Below are 19,201 nucleotides of genomic sequence, written 5' to 3' on the forward strand. Positions count from 1 at the left end.
AAAAAATGAATATTTTGTATTAGACAATAAATCACAACAAAATATTTTAAAAGTTGACAAATACTACAAACTTAAAACTCAGAAAATAATATTGTTTTTAACTACTTGATCCTACTATGTAAGACTTTTTTCTGTTTTTAGCCATAGACTCTTTTATCTCCTCTATATAAAACAACTTTATACTACTTTCAACAGTGTGAAAAAGAAATATAATTCAGTCTCACCTCTGGAATTTATTTTTATTATTGGTAGGTTAGATCATTTTCCTTCAAATTCATAATAAACCACATATATTTTAGGGACTTGCTGTCATCATTGGAAAATCTCCATCAAGTTGTTTGCATGCATGATTTGTAAGACTTGGAAGAAATTTCTAAACTGGCCTCGAACGCCATCATTTCCAACCTCTCTTTCTGCTCCGTCCTGTGTGCCTCCATACTGGCATCCTGGTCTTGCACTCTTGTGTCACGAGAGTGGGTGAGTTGACACTGAGAGGAGTCCAGGTATTTGTGGAAGCCATGCCCGTATTGACACTGTTAGCAATACTGTAAACCTGGACACGAGTATGACCCTGGGCCACGTGGTTATGCTCTAATGCAAGGTAGATACAGCACACGGCCAGTGCTTGCAATGGCTGGGCTTCAGTTTTTCCTTCCAGGGGACTTTGTCCCAATTATAGGAGTGGGTAGGGAAGGGGGTTTCTACTGACACCCAGTGGATGAAGACCAGGAATGCTGCAGACATCCTTCAGTGTTCAGGACAACACCCCTAGCAAAGAATTATCCAGCCCCAAATGTCAAGGGTGCCAAGACTGAGAAGGCTTGAAGTTGGATCTTGCTAGCTGGAATTCCAAAATATGCCCCTAGCTGCTATACCACCACTGCCCACTGGGGGGAATGTGAAAAAGTGAAAACCCAGAGCGGATATGGACCATGGTCCTAAAGCATTGCAGCTAGAATATTTTAAATACTCTTGCAAATTCTACAGAAACAGAAAATCATATAACCTCTTTGCCTAGGCTCTCCCAGGGCCTTGGAAATGGCCCTGCGACTGAGGAATCCTGAAGCTTCTGCTTTACCAGCTTCAGGATGAATCTTGTCTTCCCTGCCTGCCAACACAGAGGTGGATGGCAGAGTCCTGAGTTTAGCATCCTGTTTATATATTGAAAAGGAACAAACACCTTTGGAATGTCTCTTTACCAGTCTAGTACATTCTCTTAATTTTGTGAAGTTTAAGACAGAGGGAGGCCACAAACCAGCCACTGGCAGGCTGGGACCAGGCTTGCAGACAAGATGTGTTGGTTTTCACAGGATTCCCACATTCAATTTGAATGAACTGCGAGCCCTTTAAAAAAGTACACTTTACATAGAACCCCAGATTTCAGGCTTTGATTGAAAAATCCAGTAGCACTGTGTTCCACCTGGCAACAAAGGAGTTATTTGTTTGCTTGTTTGTTTGTTGTTTTTGTTTTTTTAGCTTAGAGGTTGCTTTTACAGTTTGCCGAAGACCACACCCAGCCAGGAGTTCTTCTTCCTAGCCTAGTCCTCTCCGTAGTATCTAAATCTACACACTTGCCCTGTGGCATCAGTTGACTACAAAGGCTGCGCAAATATTCAATGGACATTGGTGTTTACACTTTAACTTCTCTTCCAGCCTCTTCTGAATTCTGGACAAACACTCCCCTATTTATCATGGGTCATTTTTCTTTTCTTGGAGAGGTACAAGGCCCATACTTTAATAGAAGCCACATAGCTTCGGCAGTTTATCACACGCTAGACTTTCGATGAAAATGCAAAGTGTGAAGGGAAAAAAAAAAAAAACATGTGTCCTCTCTATTGAATGGGGTAGCATTGACCCAAAGGTGGCAGGCCCCAAGGGGATGATTTGTAGTCAACTGCACCAGAAAAAAACAGTTCTTGAAGATGCCAGGATACAGACACCAAATTGATTTCAAAGCCCAAAAGGCCAATTAAATCATGTGGAAATTAATGAGCAAAATAAAAGGCAAGGAATAATAATAGCAATGTAATCATTGCAATGTGTCTAAAATTAAAATTAGGATTTTTTTTTTCTCATTTGATATGGGAAGGTGATACCCACTGACATTTAGCAAAAAGTGTGAGTGGGCTCTTTTCAAAGTCAGGTCTTCTGGCCCCATCCTCAAATTATTAGTGATTCCCTGCCAGGCATCAGGTAGTGTTACACATCAGACATCAAAAGAGGCAGAACTGTTTGAGCATCTTTGCCCCTGAATCCTGAACTCTGTCTGGTTAGCCTTGTTCCTAAACATAGAATTCATTATTTTAGTTGGAAGACATATAATTCCACTTTTATTTTTCAACAAAAGAACTGAGACCCAGGATTACTTGGAGACTTCCTGTGATGGCTAATGTTATGTGTCAATTTGACTGAGCTATGGTACCCAGATACATAGCCAAACATTATTCTGGATGTTTCTCTGAGGTGCTTTTGGGTGAAATTAACATTCAATCTGTAGACTCTGAGAAAGCAAACTGACCTCCATAATGTAGGTGGGCCTCATCCAATCAGCTGAAAGTCTGATCAAGCAACAGGCTGACCTCTCCCAAGCAAGAAGAAAGGCCACAGCAGACAACCCTGGACTTGATTTGTATCAGCTCATCCTTGTCTCCAGCCTGGGGCCTATTTTGGACTACTTTGGGCAGATTTTGGACTTCCCATCCTTCATAATTACATGAGCCATTTCCTTATAAGAAATCAAACTGTGATGTTGAAGAAGACTCTTGGGAGTATCTTAGACTGCAAGGAGATCAAACCCGTCAACCCTAAAGGAAATCAACCCTAAATATTCATTGGAAGGACTGATGCTGAAGCTGAAGCCCCAGTACTTTGGCCAACTGATGCGAAGAGCCATCTCATTGGAAAAGACCCTGATGCTAGGAAAGATTGAAGGTAGGAGGAAGAGGAGGCAACAGAGGATGAGATGGTGGATGGCATCACTGACATGGGTTTGAGCAATCTCAGGGATATGGTGAAGGACAGGGAAGCCTGGCATGCTGCAGCCCATGGAGTCTCAAAGAGTCGGACATGACTTAGCAACTGAAGAAGAACAACAGCATGTGCACATCCTATTGGTTCTGTTTCTCTGGAGAACTCTGACTACTGCACTGTCCGAGGAGAAGGTGTTAGACTAGGATGTGAGTCCTGAGCCTTCGTATCTAGTGTCCTTTCAACAAATAACGACCTGACTGCAAATGCCACCAAGTGCATTAGTTAAGTAGGCAAACATCACTTGTGTGCATTGCACAGCTCCAGGAGCTTGAACATTTCCAGATCTCACACCCTGAGGAGAAGAGGGAGATAATCAGACTTAGACCATAGCCAAAAGGCAGGAGCAAATACCTGCTCCAGGAAGTCAGGGTGCTGAGGCAGGGGGTGCTCTCCTGAGATGATGGAAGATGCCAAGATGATACAAACAGATGGCTCAAACCACAGGAAAGAGCACTGAGGTGTAAGCTGATAAGAAACAAACCAAGATGAGAGTCACGTCCTCGGGAGACAGAGAGGGGCATTAAGGTACAGAGCCAAGAGTTCAAACCAGACCACTCAAAGCAGGTACAAATACAGACTCTAAAGGGAGATTCAGTGATTCATCCAGCAAATGTTTACTATGCATCTGCCACGTGTCAGGCACTCTTCCAAATACCACAACGAGGATGAGATGGTAAGCAGAGGCAGTGTGGTCTCTGCCCTCAAGGAATCTGGAGCTTGCCTTTAGCCATCACCTGGAATAGTGATTCTCAATCAGTAAAGCAGAGGGCATCCCTTGCCATGAACCTGTTTTATGTTGTTAAGGAAACAAGGAAGAGACACTTGCATATTTTTTTAAAAGCACATTCCAAATGATCTTGTACATTCTTACTGGACAGCTGCTGACAAAATCCATTATTCTCATAACATAAACTACAGAAAGTAAAGCATGGGGTAGTCTTCATGCAGAAAAGGCAGTCTGAGGAATATTTGCCAAGAATACTAACGAGCATTTGCAGCTTGCTTTTGTAAACTGGCAGGGTTGGGGAGAAGAAGCTTGTTGACTTGCATCAAGGGGCCAGAATTAACAGATCCGGCTCCTCAGATCACTTGCATGTACTCCAGCTCCCAAGTCCCTACTTCCCACGCCACGTACACAGACGCACAACATATACACGCACGCACATGCTATGTGGACAGGTTCTTCTACTCGTCTTTATTCAGCAAGACTCGACTGAGTGGCAGACTCGGCACTGGGTATTAAGACTGTGACCCCTGCCCATATGGACTGTACCACCCACTGAAAGAGAAGAGCAATACGCAAACACTTGCGCTGACAGCGTACACTGAAAACTGAGTACACCGCCAGGAAGGAAAGGTACGCAGGACTGTGAGCACACAGGGAGGCAGGCCAGCCTGCCCTGCGTGTCAGGAGGAAGGTGCCATTAAACAACTGGACATTTTTAGGTAAGAGACACGTTCCTCTTTTCAGAACCATGGAAACATCTTATTATTCGTTTCCATCCTGTATTTTATCTGTGTATCAGACAAGAATGTAGCAAGGAGAGGGTGGAGGCCATTACACTCGGTGTCAGAGTGATTGATAGAAGTGCCATAATCTTCTGAAAATGTTACCTGAATATCACACACTGTATGAGTGTGCCTCTCCCACAGTCCTTTAAGATTTTCATAAATCATACTTGTAAGAACGCTTCTAACACTACACAGGTTATTTGCAGCCTTTTGATTTTCACCAGGTGATGTGCCGTCATGACTAATGCAGTCAAATAGCTCAGCTTCTAGAAGTCATTGGCCCCAGGAGTCTGAAAAACCAGAAACCAAAAACATATATTCTGGGCTTTGTCCATGACCCCAAAGCCAAATTCTCGACATTTACTTATGTTTCTTCACGAGATTTCCTTAGGGAACCCATATGTTTGTTACCTTTTAGCCTCCTTCCTTTTAGATAAGTAAGAAGACAATTAGGTTGATCCTGTATCTCAGAAGCATTTATTTATCAATGAGTGTCTGACTACCTACTATGAACGAGACCCTCAAGTTGTTACCAGTCTCTCAGGGAGGCAGAGATGCAAATAAATAAAAACAATAAGCCAGGGAAAGTGTGAAAACAGAAGCAGAGACTGAATGCCTGAGAGAGGAGAGTGTGAGGGATTGTTCCATGGGGAAGATGCTATTTTAGCTGCAAAAAAAGATGGAGAGGAATTTGCCAGGCAGGAAAGGGAGAGAAGGGTGGGAAGGAGGAAGAGAGCCTCAAGCAGAGGAAACTGCTTTGTTCAAAGGCACAGAGGTGATGAACAGCTTAGCTTGTTCATAAGCAGGGAGCTGTCCAGCAGGTCCTGCAATCACAAGGCATTGGGGTTGGAGGGGGTGGGCAGGCACGTTGAGCTATGAGAACGGTGATGGGGGCCTTGTAGCTTTGAATGTGCCATAAAGAAGTCTGGGCTTTTCCTGAAGGCAAAAGGAATCTCAGAAGAATTTTAAGCAGAAATGATGCTGCAGTAGGATTTGAGTTTCAGCAGTATCACCCTGGTAACGATATGAAGGATAAACTAGGATGGAGAGATCCAAAGTAACTTGATACACCAAGAGGCCAGAGCAACATGGATCTGGGCTGAGAAAGGCTGTTTCATCTGGTTTTATCGCTTCCAGAGCCTTTTCCTCCACTTTGGCCCCTGCTCCATAAATGTGCTTTTAGCCTGTAATTTTTGTGTTTATTACAAACTTCTCTCCCAAGATCCAGCACTGGGTATATCAAAATGGGCAAGGGATGAGAGGAAGGCATGCTTGAAAAAGCAAATATTTCAGATTCATTTTTGTGCTTCCTCCATAGCTCCAGCCTGGAGAACACTGTGCCTGACCATTGGCAATCCTTGGTTTAGATTCTGAACCTTTGTTAGTCTCTAAATACTTTCATTTAATACCATGAAAACTTGTACTTGAAGATATATGGCATCTAATTCTCATACTTCATCTTACAGATGAAACAGAGGCCCAGGTAAGAGAAGTGACTTGGCCCAGGTTAGGGTTAGGGTCTAAACCATTATAGCCACAGCATAATGGCTTATCATGATCAATAGTGAGCGTTTCAAAAAGCAATGTATTACCAATATTAGGGTCTAAAGTGTATTCTTGAGTTGGTGAAAAATGAATCAAGATGCTGGGGAAAGAGATCAGGCATAGCCAGTCCTAAGGAGCCAGTGGTATAGTTAGCATCTATATAATCAGAATACTTGGTGACCAGTGACAGAAACCCAGCTTTAGGTAGGTTTACATTTAACACAAAGGGCAACTGATTGCAAACTTCATTTAAATGCATGAAGGGCTGAGCTTCAGCAGGTCTCAGAAATAACTAGAAGCCAAGCCACCATCCATTTCTCATTTCTGCTTCTCTCTCCTGGAATAGAATCATGCTTAGTCTCTCATACTGGCTTTATCTTTTGGGCAGAGGTAAAATATAGATGAAATACGGTGGCTGGGTACTCTCAGAACCCACCTCTTATAACCTGACCCAAAAAGAATGACTGCTTTCCCTCTCTTGGGAAGTCAAAATACTCTCAGAGGAAAATTTAGATTGACCTAGCTTCCCTGGTGGCTCAGCAGTTAGGAATCCACCTGCAATGCAGGAAACGCAGGAGATGTGGGTTCAATCCCTGGGTTGGGAAGATCCCCTGGAGGAGGGCACAGACACCCACTCCAGTATTCTGGGCTGGAGAATTCCATGGACCGAGGAGCCTGGTGGGCTACAGTCCATGGGGTGGAAGAGTCAGACATGGCTGAAGCCACTGAGCACACACAGCCCAGCTGACCGTACAGTCCCCAGCCCCATTAGCCAACTTAGGTGCTGTCAGCACAGGCCACCACTATAACCACACAGCTGTGGCGGGACCCAAGAAAAACGATCCAGGAGGTCGCTGCTTCTGCCGTAAATGGTTTCACCAATGTGGTAAATACAGGTAACCGTGAAAATTGATTCTCTTGCCAGTATTTAAGTTTTATCATTGTAAGGATGGCAATGTTTTCCTTGTATGAATATCATCTATCATATGCTTCTCTTCACTGTTTGTATTGATTTCTAATCAATATAGGCAAAGACTTTTCCCTAAATGAAATTTTAAACTGCAAGAAAATGGTAACTTTGAGGTACCTTGTTTTTATTCCCCTTCAGGTCCTAGCAGTCATTCACTGCATGTGGCAAGCACCTGAGCTCTGCTAATCCCGGTGTTAGGCATGATGATCCTGAGAGGGATGCGATAAGAAGAGCTTACTGAAGACAGGAGAGGACACACTGCTAGGGGTGAAATCTGACGAGTGGGAACCAATCCACAGCCCATCGGTCAGATTCCTTCTCTGGAGAGTATGCAAGAAAATGACCGGGGACTCTTTTTGACTAAATGGCTAAAATGACTGGGTGCATATGGGTTTCTCAGGTAATAAAGGCGGACAGGCAGAAATGTCAGAGAGCTGGCACATGCAAAGAGAAAGCACAGGGAAGCATATGTCACGTGCGCTTGGAAAGACAACTGAAATTTGCTGAAATTTCATCTCATTGTTGTAATTGTAAGGAAAACAAACCTACTTAATCTATCCAAACCAAAAGAAAAAGAAGGAAGGGAAGGAGGGGAAGAGAAGGAAAAGAAAGACGCGAAAGAGAGGGGAGATCAGGGGAAGGGAGAGTAGGGGAGGAAAAAGAGAGTCTCAAAGTGTAGCGTCTGACTCCCAGGCCTCCAGGGGGCTCCACACACATGGGAGTGTGGCCATGTTCACTCTCTAGTACACAAGGGGCAGTCTCCACTCCTCTTTTATGTCATCTCTGCCTTTTTACATGTGTCTTCTCTGTTCTGGTTTTGTTCAAAATATTGTTCCATTTACTCACCAGTTGCACATGGTTTAAAATGGCCCTCTACACTAAACCCTCAACCTCTTATGCCATACAGCCTTTCTCTTCTCAAAACTCTCTAGGGAAAACAAACAGTCTGTTTTGGTCTGCAAACTTTAAAAAGAAATCCAATTTGTTGCTGCTCACCCCATGGTTTGTTTCCCTTAGACTGAGATGTATGCTTTGTCTGTTTAGTGGAGGCCCTGAAAGAGGACTGTCCTGGCATCCTTACAGCAGAAGGGATGGTAACCTGATGGATGAGTTAAAACAACACGCTTGGTGAATGGTGAGAAGTATGGGACAGCTTGGGCACTGAGAGTTTCATTCACCATGTTGAAGGACTAAGGAATCAAACAACCACCAAGCAACATCAGTATCAGTGTCTAAAAGACAGCAATGGGACCAGTCCTCCATCCAAGTAGCAGTGTCACTATAGACAGTCAAGGACAACATGAAAGAATAAAAGAAGATGCCAAGATCCAAGCAAGGGTGATGCCAAAGCTGGAGGAGTGAGTACCACTCAGTTCAGCCAGGTGATCAATGACAATGTGACTGCTGGGTATTTACCCTGAATGATGTCTGCCTCATCGGAGGTCACACTGAATGGTAGAGAGAACATAAGTCGTTCAATGCTTCAGAACCTTTTCCAGATTCGAGGTAGAAATCCATTACCATAGCCTAAGTGCCATCACTGATCACTCCAATACTTTGTGACACTCTTCCAAATGACCGTGGTCATGCTCAAATTTCATCTCATGATACAAGACAGTGCCCTCTCCTTCCGTGCTGTGAGCTGATAGTCTATAGGGAAACAGCCAAGAAGGTAAATCTTCTTTTTAAATGTAAAGAGGCAGAAATAGGGATATTGTGTAAGAAAAATACAGGGATCTTTAGAATATGTTCTCTTGGGAACCAGAAAGCTTTAGGCATCAGCTTGCCTGGAAGCTGCAAAACTCACTCTCTTCTCTCACATTTCCTAGCATTCAAAGCTGGCAGACAGAGGAAGAGAAGACAGTCAGAATGTGAGCATCCTTAACTCTGGAACCTAGAGAATGTTTCTCTGACCTTTGCTGGGAGTTGGATTTAAAGTAAGGCTTTGCTTTATTTATTTGTAGTACTAGTGTTAGTCATTCAGTTGTGTCCGACTCTGCGATCCCATGGATCCCTCCCAGAAGCCCTGCCAAGCTTCTCTGTCCATGGAATTCTCCAGGCAAGAATACTGGAGTAGGTTGCCATGTCCTTCTCCAGGGGAACTTCTTGACCCAGGGATCGAACCCGGGTCTCCTGCATTGCAGGTAGATTCTTTACCGTCTGAACCACTTACTAATTTGAGGCCTGGATATTTGTTTATTTTTAAGGCAGAAGTGAAAACAGAACTGGAAAAGAGAAACAAAACAAAACAAAACAAAACATGTAAGTCTCTATTCAGTCCTTTTTCTGATGCATGAGCTAGACAGCAGCTCTGTTAGATTGGAGGCTGTTAGCAAGCACATTAACTTTTAACAAGTTTAAATGCAGTCAATATCTTTCTATTCCAGAATAAGAACCATCTCTTTCTAGCTCATTGTTTTAATTCAGGGTTCATTTTTTAGTTATTTAGTTATTTTGTAATCTTAGATTACAGAAAATGGACTTGTGTCCTTTCATCTAAGGGTGAGAAGAAGTAACAAGAGATCCAACATCATTAAAATCATCATCATTGTCACTGTTACCATTATCTTTGCTTCTGAGCTCCCTCTGTACACTGGGCCCTCATACAAGCTTCCCATATGCATTGCCTCACAAGAGGCAGCATAACTACTCTAAAGGGTAACATTATATGTGTGTGTATGTTAGTCACTCAGTCATGTCTGACTCTTTGCAACCCCATGGACTTGTTGCCCACCAGGCTCCTCTTTCCATGGAATTCTCCAGGTACAAATACTGGAGCGGGTTGCCATTCCCTTCTCCAGGGGATCTTCCCAACCCAGGAATCAAACCCATGTCTTCTGCACTGCCGGCAGATTCTTTACCATCTGAGCCACAATGGAAGCCCTTGTGGATAACATTATAACTGTCTCTATTTTGCAAACAAATAAATTGAGGCTCTCACTAACAGAAGAGTGTAAACTACCTAAAATCACTGAGATGTTTAGTAGGGGAGTTTGGACTGAAATTCAGGTCTTTCTGATTTCAAATTGTGGATTCCCAACCAGGATGTGTACTTGGGTCTGAATCCTGGGACTGTAACTTCTGAATAGAAAATCAACTCTTAGAGAAAGCCTTGGGCTAAGAGATCTAAGATCTATGTTGCAGTCCAGCTAATCAATAAATAATCATTTGGACTTGACAAGGTTCCTTACCACCTGGGCTTCAGTTTCCCCATTTGTATCATGAGGGGGTTGAACAGGTTGATTTCAGTCCTGATATTCTGGGATGTGGTCGTTCTAGGGACTACCCATAAATACTAGATTTCTTGCAAGAAAAAAGTAAGTGGTCTCAGTTTTCTCATCAGTAAATTAAAAGATTAAAATATTAATATTAGGTCTCTGCTGCTGCTGCTGCTGCTGCTGCTAAGTCGCTTCAGTCGTGTCCGACTCTGTGTGACCCCACAGACGGCAGCCCACCAGGCTCCCCCGTCCCTGGGATTCTCCAGGCAAGAACACTGGAGTGGATTGCCATTTCCTTCTCCAATGCATGGAAGTGAAAAGTGAAAGTGAAGTCGCTCAGCTGTGTCCGACTCTTAGCGACCCCATGGACTGTAGCCCACCAGGCTCCTCCATCCATGAGATTTTCCAGGCAAGAGTACTGGAGTAGGGTGCATTCCATGTCTGACTCTTTGCAACCCTATGGAATGTAACCCGTCAAGCTCCTCTGTCCATGGGATTCTCCAGGCAAGAATATTGGAGTGGGTTGCATGCCCTCCTCCAGGGGATATTCCTGATCCAGGGATTGAACCCATGTCATCTCTTATGCCTCCTGCACTGGCCTGCAGGTTCTTTGTTACAGGAGATGAAAATTCTGTCTGATTTCATTAAAATGCACCACTTAGGTTAATGATCAAAGCTGTGTTTAAACTTATCTCAGGTCTAGCAAGAACTGCTACCCCCACACCCCACAACCACAAGCAGGCACAGTCGCCCCACCCCAAGGCTCTGCAGACTCTAAAAGCCTGGAGACGCAAAAGGATAAGCAATGCTTTTGTAATCACATTCTTCACTTGATGAAAAGATCTACTAAAGGGACCCTTTAAATAGCAATCTCTTTTAGAACACTTAAACGTAATTCAATTTACTCCTTGAGAAACACATTTACTATACCAAGCGAAGTCCACCTCGATCTCCATCCAAAGTTGTGAATAGCTACTGGTCTAATGGAAGCACAGACATTTTGTGCTTATAAGGGAAAGGATATGCATCCACTGATTGAAAGTATGCTCGTTGCCAGCCTATTGACTGAGCACTGAATGTTGGGCTAGGTTCTTGGAAAATAAATGTGAGTCAGATTTGTGTGGCAACTTTCCACACAGAATTTTCAAGTCCAGTGTGTTGGCAGATAATCTTTAAAGTACCAGCTTAAAACAGAATAAGTGCTATCATAGGAGAAGTAAGGTTTCATGGACACGTCAAACATAAGCATGTCATGAGAGATTTCCTAGAAAAAGTGAACCTTGCACTAAGACCTGAGGAAGCGAAAAGCAATGACTTCCCTGGTGGCGCAGTGGATAAGAACTGGTCTGCCAGTGCAGGGGACACAGGTTCGATCCCTGGTTTGGGAAGACTCCACATGCCGCAGAGCAACTAAGCCCTTGTATCCGAAGTACTGAGCCCCTGCTTGAGAGTCTGGGAGCCGCGACTACTGAGCCCATGTGCTGCAGCTACTGAAGCCCTCACACCTAAAGCTTGCGCTTTGCAACAAGCTAAGCCACCACGACGAGAAGCCTGTGCACCGCAACGAAGAATAGCCCCCACTCACCACAACTGGAGAAAGCCTGCACGAAGCAACGAAGACCCAGTGCGGCCAAAATTAACTAATTAACAAACTGTATACCCTGCATCTGAGGTCAGAGGCGGTGGCCAGGAGGACCAACCCCACGTTCAAGGAGCCGTGGCTGCGCGGGCACAGGAGGGCCTAGAGGAGCTATCCCACACTGAAGGTCAGGAAGGGCGGTGGTGAGGAGATACCCCTCGTCCAAGGTAAGGAGCAATGGCTGCGCTTCACTGGAACAGCCATGAAGAGATACCCCACGCCTAAGGTAAGAGAAACCCAAGTAAGACCGTAGGTGTTGCAAGAGGGCATCAGAGGAAAGACACACTGAAAACATACTCACAGAAAACTAGTCAATCTAATCACACTAGGACCTCAGCCTTGTCTAACTCAATGAAACTAAGCCATGCCTGTGGGGCAACCCAAGACAGGCGGGTCATGGTGGAGAGGTCTGACAGAATGTGGTCCACTGGAGAAGGGAATGGCAAACCACTTCAGTATTCTTGCCTTGAGAACCCCATGAACAGTATGAAAAGGTAAAATGATAGGACACTGAAAGATGAACTCCCCAGGTCAGTAGGTGCCCAGTATGCTACTGGAGATCAGTGGAGAAATAACTCCACAAAGAATGAAGGGATGGAGCCAAAGCAAAAACAATACCCAGCTGTGGATGTGACTGGTGATAGAAGCAAGGTCTGATGCTGTAAAGAGCAAGATTGCATAGGAACCTGGAATGTCAGGTCCATGAATCAAGGCAAATTGGAAGTGGTCAAACAAGAGATGGCAAGAGGGAATGTCGACATTCTAGGAATCAGCAAACTGAAATGGACTAGAATGGGTGAATTTAACTCAGATGACCATTATATCTACTACTGCGGGCAGGAATCCCTGAGAAGAAATGGAGTGGCCATTATGGTCAACAAAAGAGTCCGAAATGCAGTACTTGGATGCAATCTCAAAAACGACAGAATGATCTCTGTTCGTTTCCAAGGCAAACCATTCAATATCACAGTAATCCAAGTCTATGCCCCAACCAGTAACGCTGAGGAAGCTGAAGTTGAACAGTTCTATGAAGACCTACAAGACCTTTTAGAACTAACACCCAAAAAAGATGTCCTTTTCATTATAGGGGACTGGAATGCAAAAGTAGGAAGTCAAGAAACACTTGGAGTAACAGGCAAATTTGGCCTTGGAATATGGAATGAAGCAGGGCAAAGACTAATAGAGTTTTGCCAAGAAAATGCACTGGTCATAACAAACACCCTCTTCCAACAACACAAGAGAAGACTCTACACATGGACATCACCAATCAGATTGATTATATTCTTTGCAGCCAAAGATGGAGAAGCTCTATACAGTCAGCAAAAACATGAACTCCTTGTTGCCAAATTCAGACTTAAATTGAAGAAAGTAGGGGAAACCACTAGACCATTCAGGTATGACCTAAATCAAATCCCTTATGATTATACAGTGGAAGTGAGAAATAGATTTAAGGGCCTAGATCTGATAGATAGAGTGCCTGATGAACTATGGAATGAGGTTTGTGACATTGTACAGGAGACAGAGATCAAGACCATTCCCATAGAAAAGAAAAGCAAAAAAGTGAAATGGCTGTCTGGGGAGGCCTTACAAATAGCTGTGAAAAGAAGAGAAGTGAAAAGCAAAGGAGACAAGGAAAGATATAAACATCTGAATGCAGAGTTCCAAAGAATAGCAAGAAGAGATAAGAAAGCCTTCTTCAGTGATCAATGCAAAGAAATAGAGGAAAACAACAGAATGGGAAAGACTAGGGATCTCTTCAAGAAAATCAGAGATACCAAAGGAACATTTCATGCAAAGATGAGCTAGATAAAGGACAGAAATGGTATGGACCTAAGAGAAGCAGAAGATATTAAGAAGAGATGGCAAGAATACACAGAAGAACTGTACAAAAAAGATCTTCACGACCCAGATAATCATGATGGTGTGATCACTGACCTAGAGCCAGACATCCTGGAATGTGAAGTTCAAGTGGGCCTTAGAAAGCCTCACTACGAACAAAGCTAGTGGAGGTGATGGAATTCCAGTTGAGCTATTCCAAATCCTGAAAGATGATGCTGTGAAAGTGCTGCACTCAATATGCCAGCAAGTTTGGAAAACTCAGCAGTGGCCACAGGACTGGATAAGGTCAGTTTTCATTCCAATCGCAAAGAAAGGCAATGCCAAAGAATGCTCAAACTACCGCACAATTGCACTCATCTCACACGCTAGTAAAGTAATGCTCAAAATTCTCCAAGCCAGGCTTCAGCAATATGTGAACCATGAACTTCCTGATGTTCAAGCTGGTTTTAGAAAAGGCAGAGGAACCAGAGATCAAATTGCCAACATCCGCTGGATCATGGAGAAAGCAAGAGAGTTCCAGAAAAGCATCTATTTCTGCTTTATTGACTATGCCAAAGCCTTTGACTGTGTGGATCACAATAAACTGTGGAAAATTCTGAAAGAGATGGGAATACCAGACCACCTGATCTGCCTCTTGAGAAATCTGTATGCAGGTCAGGAAGCAACAGTTAGAACTGGACATGGAACAACAGACTGGTTCCAAATAGGAAAAGGAGTACGTCAAGGCTGTATATTGTCACCCTGCTTATTTAACTTATATGTAGAGTACATCATGAGAAATGCTGGACTGGAAGAAACACAAACTGGAATCAAGATTGCCAGGAGAAATATCAATAACCTCAGATATGCAGATGACACCACCCTTATGGCAGAAAGTGAAGAGGAACTCAAAAGCCTCTTGATGAAAGTGAAAGTGGAGAGTGAAAAAGTTGGGTTAAAGCTCAACATTCAGAAAACGAAGATCATGGCATCCGGTCCCACCACTTCATGGGAAATAGATGGGGAAACAGTGGAAACAGTGTCAGATTTATTTTTCTGGGCTCCAAAATCACTACAGATGGTGACTGCAGCCATGAAATTAAAAGACACTTATTCCTTGGAAGGAAAGTTATGACAAACCTAGATAGCATATTCAAAAGCAGAGACATTACTTTGCCAACAAAGGTCCGTCTAGTCAAGGCTATGGTTTTTCCTGTGGTCATGTATGGATGTGAGAGTTGGACTGTGAAGAAGGCTGAGCGCCAAAGAATTGATGCTTTTGAACTGTGGTGTTGGAGAAGACTCTTGAGAGTCCCTTGGACTGCAAGGAGATCCAACCAGTCCATTCTGAAGGAGATCAGCCCTGGGATTTCTTTGGAAGGAATGATGCTAAAGCTGAAACTCCAGTACTTTGGCCACCTCATGCAAAGAGTTGACTCATTGGAAAAGACTCTGATGCTGGGAGGGATTGGGGGCAGGAGGAGAAGGGGACAACAGAGGATGAGATGGCTGGATGGCATCACTGACTCGATGGACGTGAGTCTGAGTGAACTCTGGGAGTTGGTGATGGACAGGGAGGCCTGGCATGCTGCGATTCATGGGGTCGCAAAGAGTCAGACATGACTGAGAGACTGATCTGATCCAATCTGATACCTAAACTTCCACAATGTTATCTGTCAGTTATGTCAACATTATATGTTAAGACCTAAATATGAAGAAATAAAATTTACATATACAAAAATGTGTAACAATTGTAAATGTATGTATACAAAAATTTATAATTATGACCTAGCCTCTGATACTGCACACCATCATTTCTTTTCATGCCATGCAATGAACAGGACACAAAATGCATAAACTACAAAAGATTTTACAGTTGCCTACACCATAAAATCCTTAATTTCCACATATAGAATATATCACAGTTTTAATAAAGCAAGTCTCAGACAAGATGTGCATTTATTTAAGAAAACATTAGTATATAAAATATGTAAATAACTCTCATCAATCAATCCAAAAAATGTATGTGACCAAAGGCAAAAAATGGGCAATATATATAAATAAATGTCATAGATAAAGAAATGTAACTAGCTAAGAAACACAAAATGAATGATTAAATAAGAACTATAACTTAGATTCAAAGGAAGTAAGGAAGGAAGAGGGGGGAAAAAGAAGCCTTGTAATATAAAGTCTTGTAAGGATGAGGAAAAATAGGACTCAACATGTACATCAGATGGAAGCATGAATTAGCACAGCCATATTGGGAACTATTTTGATAATAACTAGAAAGTTAAAGATGAATGTGTTCCCTGGGGAAATCTTACATGTGGAATTAAGGATTCATCTACAAGAATGACAACACAGTGGTATTAATAAGAGTGAAAAACTGAAAATCATCTAAATGCCTTCATAGGAGAACAAATAAATAATTATGGCATAGTCATAGAATGAACAGTGGACACCAGTTAGAATGAATGTTCTAGTACTACATATGTCAACATAGACATTAATAAATTTGAATAAACTTAACAATGCTGCACTCACAGAAAGTAAGCTGTAGAAAGATATGATTACCTCTGGGGAGGTAAGAAGGAGAATGGGATTAATGAAAGCCTTGACTTATATACCAGGAATATTTCATACAATTTCTTCAAAGAGAAGGAAGACATATTCAACTTCTGTGTTGAGTGCCACGTTGATACAAGTAAAATGAACACTCAAAAGTATCCATAGGATTCAGCAACATGGATGTCATTGGTATTCTAATGAGCAAGTGTACATTACTTTGCTGACAAAGGTCCTTATAATCAATCGAAGCTATAGTTTTTTCCAGTAGTCATGTATGGATGTGAGACTTGGACCATAAAGAAGGCTGAGCATCGAAGACTTGATGCCTTTGAATTGTGGTGCTGGAGAAGACTCTTGAAAGTCCCTCAGACTGCAAAGAGATCAAACCAGCCGATCCTAAAGGAAATCAACCCTGAATATTCATTGGAAAGACTGATGCTGAAGCTGGTGCTCTAATTTTTTCCCACTTGATGTGAAGAGCCAACTCATTGGAAAAGACCCTGATGCTGGGAAAGATTGAAGGCAAAAGGAGAAGAGGGCAGCAGAGGATGAGATGGTTGAATGGCATCACCGATTCAATGGACATGAACTTGGGTGAACTCTGGGGCATGATGAGGGACAGCGAGGGCTAGCAACAGTCCAGGGGTCACAAAGAGTTGGACACAACTTATTGACCGAACAACAACAACAATACATGAGTATTGGATATTGGTAATCTATTGCTGTATACCAGATTACGTCCGTATTGTATAGCTTAAAATTGTTGACTAAAGCCATCCCAAAGAAAAAGAAATGCAAGAAGGTAAAGTGGTTGTCTGAGAAGGTCTTACAAATAGCTGAGAAAAGCAGAGAAATGTAAGGCAAAAGAGAAAGGGAAAGATATACCCAACTGAATGCAGAGTTGCAGAGAATAGTTTAAAATAACAAACACTTACTATCTCAACACTTTCTGAGTGTCAGAAATCCAGGAATGACTTAACTGAGTGGTCTGCCTTAGAATTGTTTATGAGACTGTAGTCAAAAATTATCAGTTCAGGCACCATCATCTGAAAGCTCGAATGGAACTGGAAGAATTGCTTCCAATGTGGCCCCCTCGCATCAGTGGAAAATTAGTCTGATGGTTGGTAGGAGCCCACAGTTTCTGTCTTGGCCTCTCTGTAGCCTGCTTGAGTGTCTTCATGACATAGTCACTGCTTTCTCCCTGAGGGAGAGACTCGAAAGACAGCAAGCAATAAGCCACAGTGTCTTCTGGTACCTGGTCTCTGATACTGCACACCATCGCTTCAGCTTTATTCTGTTTAATAGAAGCAAGTGGCAAAGTACAGCCCATATGCAAGGGTAAGGGTATTCGGCATCACCTCTTGAAATGAGGCGGGTCAAAGAATTTTAACCATTTAAAAGCATCAGAATGTGTTACAAGCTCTTTGCTCTATAAGGCATAGAAATATAACATTTCTGCTGTCCAGAATACAATCCTCTAAAGCAATTAAGTCACACGCAAGGCAGTTCACATCCAAAACAGATCAGAAATAGTTTCAGTGAATGCAGATGGAAACAGTCTTACCCAAGTGGTCAGAAGGCTTTGTGGAGGGAATGGGGGCAGATGAGGATCCTGGCATACAAGTAGGATGATTAAGATGTTTCAGGCAGGAAACAGCATCAGTGAAGGCCTGTGATCATAGAAAGTATGCATTTGAAGCATATTTGATATGCCTTTATTACAGAAGACACCAGAAGAACAGTTGTTTATGGAGATTTTCCCCAGATAGATTGAAATTCATATACTATCTGCAGAGCCTCTGTGTTCCCTGTGGGACAAGACTGTGTATTTTCATTTCTGTGTCCTCAGGAGCTAATGCTATGCCTGGCACAGAATAAGTTGTCCAAAATAGTTTATTGAGTAAAATATATGCTGAAAAATAGAATGAACATGTAAGTAAATGAATGATCAAGAGAATAAATGAACCCCCTACTATTGAACTTGTAACCCAGAGTACTTATCTGGGTGGAAGGAAACAAGATGGAAACATGTGACATGCAGGGCATTGTGATTTTTCATCTATGCAAAGACCAAAGCATAGCTATTAATAGAATAAATGCCAGCCTCTACTACCTCAGGGGCTGAAGCCAGTGCATTTAGTCTTCCAAACTTCCCAACACAGAGGGTCCAAAAGCCAATCAACTTTTAACCTTCTGTCTCTGGATAAACAGACAAGCAGACCTATGAGCTGCCACTCTCCCCCTGCACCCCTGCTCATCTTTAATGTTCATCTTCTAGTCATCTTCCCAAGTTTCCCTGGCTCTCAACAAATACTCCATGAAAGGCTGTATCTCATCCAACTCTGGCTATGCAGCTGACAATCCAACCATGAGCAAAGTCATATGAACACATGTTATCTCACCCATTCAATACTTGTAGAGGTGTTGCTATTAAAGACTATTTCCTATTTCCTTATAAAATATTTAAAAGGCTCATGCTGAGCTTCCTGACCCACTTCACTGTCTTCTTCAATGTTCCACATTCCAGAAGAGCCCCGGGAAATCCTGTTTAACTGATTAATCTTCACTCAAAGTATAATTAAAAATAAGACAGCCCCCACCGGAGCAGCTCTCAATTGATCAGGAATTCACACACACGTGCGTGCGCACGCGCGCACACACACACACACACACACACACACACACACACACACACTGATCTCCCAATGTTAGGTGGACCTTCAGAAAAATATCAAAACCCTTCTCCTTCATTTCACAAAAAGCAACTGAACATCAGATGAATCTGGGTTGACAGGCAGTTCTGAAATGGCAGGTGGTAATGAGCTTGCTAATTATTATGTACCATCCCTTGCTAGTCATCTCATCTGGCTACCTGGAGGATATCTTCTATCTCACCTTGGG

At 42.8% G+C, this 19,201-nt stretch overlaps 1 long non-coding RNA gene across 8 annotated transcripts in view; it reads right to left on the reverse strand.

Annotated features, from left to right (window-relative positions):
- Positions 1 to 19,201, reverse strand: part of LOC139186875 (uncharacterized) — a 436,582-nt gene that overhangs the window by 300,388 nt on the left and 116,993 nt on the right. The window lies entirely within an intron of this gene.

Source organism: Bos indicus, chromosome 14 (assembly GCF_029378745.1).
Source record: "Bos indicus isolate NIAB-ARS_2022 breed Sahiwal x Tharparkar chromosome 14, NIAB-ARS_B.indTharparkar_mat_pri_1.0, whole genome shotgun sequence".
Lineage (NCBI taxonomy): Eukaryota > Metazoa > Chordata > Mammalia > Artiodactyla > Bovidae > Bos > Bos indicus.